The 2,747-nt window shown below is 64.8% G+C and overlaps 1 protein-coding gene across 1 annotated transcript in view; it reads right to left on the minus strand.

The window, feature by feature from the left end:
• ARHGAP23 (Rho GTPase activating protein 23) overlaps positions 1-2,747 on the minus strand; it is a 29,750-nt gene that overhangs the window by 22,137 nt on the left and 4,866 nt on the right. The gene's annotated exons all lie outside the window — the stretch shown is intronic.

Consider the following 2,747-nt stretch of genomic DNA (forward strand, 5'->3'; position numbering starts at 1 on the left):
GAAATGAGCTGTGCCTGGGGGTCTGGATGGGACCCAGGAGGCAGCAGGAGGAGAGATGGGGGTGGATGGGGGAGTCGGGGACAAAAGGTCCCCTTCCGATGACGCCACGGTAATAACCTCGGGCAAGCCGGAAAGAGCCGCCCAGGAGGCGGCTGGATGAGTGATGCTTCCCGAGATGGGGCAGGGACCTGGCACCGCGTCGGGCTCTGGCAAGGGATGCTGCCTGGAGCAGCAGATGGGGCCAAAAGGGACACGGCTCCATCCCGCAGCCCCTGGTGCCGGTGTCGGGAGGGGGAATGGGACCACGGCAGAGCTGGAGCAGTTGTGGGCATCTTGCCTGGCACTCAGACTTGGAGAGACAGCAGAAGTCCCGACACCTTGGCTGAGTTTGGGAGGGTTTAGCACAGCCCCGGCGAGGGATGTTGCTGCTCTCTGTGGCTGCACATCTGGCTGTGCATCCACCAGCCCTGCTGAGGCAGGAGCAGCCCCGTGGCTGAAGGGAGCAGAGGGCCCTGCCCCGGCAGCACCAAGCTCTGCTAAAACCAGAGAAATCAGCAACCTGGGAGAGGGTAGGGCAAGCGGCAGCCAGGCAGGAGGGGATCCACCGGGGTCCTGCCTGAGTGCCACCTCCTTCCCCGCTGCAGCAGCCAGAGTCAGCCCATCCCGGGGCGAGGGTGTTAAAATTCAGGCGCCGTCTCGGTTGAACCGATGGATGGGGAGCGGGGAGGGAGAGGGACACACAAAGGGACGAGGCACAAAAAGCCTTTGTCCGCGCCTGTGCTGAGTGGGCCTTTTCGCTGCTGGTGGGGAAATCTGACAGCGGCTCAGCGGGGCCGGGCTGCACCCCCTGTGCCAGCACGTCCCGCACGGGGCCCGGCTGCAGGTGGGGCTGGGGGTCCCATCCCCCTGGGGATAGGGTCTCCGTGGTGAGGGCATGGCTCTGGCACTGCAGCCCACAAGGCATCACCCTGGCACAGCACCCGCAGACCCACTCCATCACCGCCGGAGCAAGCCCGGAGGGGTACAAGGGCTTCGGGTGCTCGCGGACACCGCAGACACCCCAAAACATAAAGAGAGCTGCAATGCTCCAAACACCAGCACAGGAGAGCCAGAAAACCCCACTACCAGCACCGTACAGGAGGCAAAGCTCCCCACGAGCCCCCAAGCCCTCCCTGCACCATGCATGCCCCGACTGGTGACCCAAAACCAGATGGCAACGGGCACCCTACGCTCCCACGGGGACCCCCATCCCTTTGCCCCGGGGCCACGAGCATCCCGGCGCGGCGCCTGTCCCCATCTGCGCCCTCCATTGTGTCGGCCGCCGGCTCGCCGGATTATTTTTAAGCTGACAGCTGAATGTGCCCTGCTGATTTTAACCAGCACAGACAAGCCTTGGAGAGAGTAGGATCGGTGCAGACACCAACGGCAGCACCGACCCGCAGGGATGGGGATGTGTCCCTGTGTCACGGGCGCGCCGGAGCCGTAAAAAAACCACGGCTCCGGCGCGCCCGTGACACAGGGACACGTCCCCAGCTGTGATATACCCATTACAGCATCGGTGGTCCCCAAACCTGGTCCCATGAGCCCGAATCCGGCCTTACAGCCGAGCAAAAGGAGATAACCTGCATAGCAAACAACTCTCCCAGGCTGCTTTCCGTCTCCATCCCAAGGTCCCGTAACTCACGGCGGAGGAGGGATCACTTGGGAATGCCCCCATCCCGCAGGGACCCAGCGCCCTGACCCCGCTGCCAAGGACGGGTGTTCGCCTTGCCCTGATTAAATCTCCTTTGGGATTTTTACAGCTTCAATGTGGTGCCTCTCCCCCTCCGGATCCCAGCTCCCCCTTGTCCCCCCAGCCCGAGGGGGGAAGTCACCCGCTGCAGAGACCCAGAGAGATCCCTGCAAAGGGCCCTGCAAGGGAGTGGGCAGAGCAAACCATCCCAGACCGCTGTGCCTCAGTTTCCCTCTTCACCCACCCTGGCTTGGAGCATTTTGGGCTGCAAAGCCCCCAGCTGTGGGCTTGGACAACCCCCATGCTGGCTCACGGCCCCGCAGATGCTCCAGTTCCCCAGGCAGTGGGGTTGACACCTGATTTGTCACCTCAGCCATTTGTCCTCAGCACCCCGTCCCCCCTCCCCGCAGGGGGCGAGCTACCTCCCGGCTTTTGGGTTTTATTTTAACCTCAGCCCGGCGGTTTCCGCTGTGCTCCCACCAGCTGCGTCCTGCTCCCAGCTCCCCCAAGCCCCCGTCCCGCGAGGGCTACGGGCAGCGAGGACGGGGGGGGGGGGGAGCCCCTTGCTCCTTGCAAGAATGGCTTGTGCAAGCGGCTGTGACAGCCCAGGGCTGGGCACGCTGCCCGCCCGGACCCCTGCGCCCAGACGGCCCTAATGCCTGCGAGGTCCATTGCCCCCCAGCACAGGTGTCACCGGGTCCCTGTACCCCATGTCACCGTGCCACCTCGCTCCCCCCACGGGGACACGATGGGACAGGTAGCTCCCGCCAGTGTCCCACTCCTGCAGAACAAAGGAGTGTTTTCCCTGCATCCTGCAGAGCCCTCCTGGGGGGCAGGATCCCTCCCCCCTCCCGGACATGGCGAGCAGGGCAGCAGGAGCAAAACATCCAGGCACAGCCCTGCCCTTCGCAGCCACCGGCAGGGCAGGAGCCCAGACCCCCGACCCCGACCCTTCCTCCAGCACAGGAGGGGACAAAAGGGGACACACCCCCGCCCGGGAGCTGTGCCAGCCCCA

Source organism: Aptenodytes forsteri, unplaced genomic scaffold, assembly GCF_000699145.1.
Source record: "Aptenodytes forsteri isolate BGI_AS27 unplaced genomic scaffold, ASM69914v1 Scaffold640, whole genome shotgun sequence".
Classification (NCBI taxonomy): Eukaryota; Metazoa; Chordata; class Aves; order Sphenisciformes; family Spheniscidae; genus Aptenodytes; species Aptenodytes forsteri.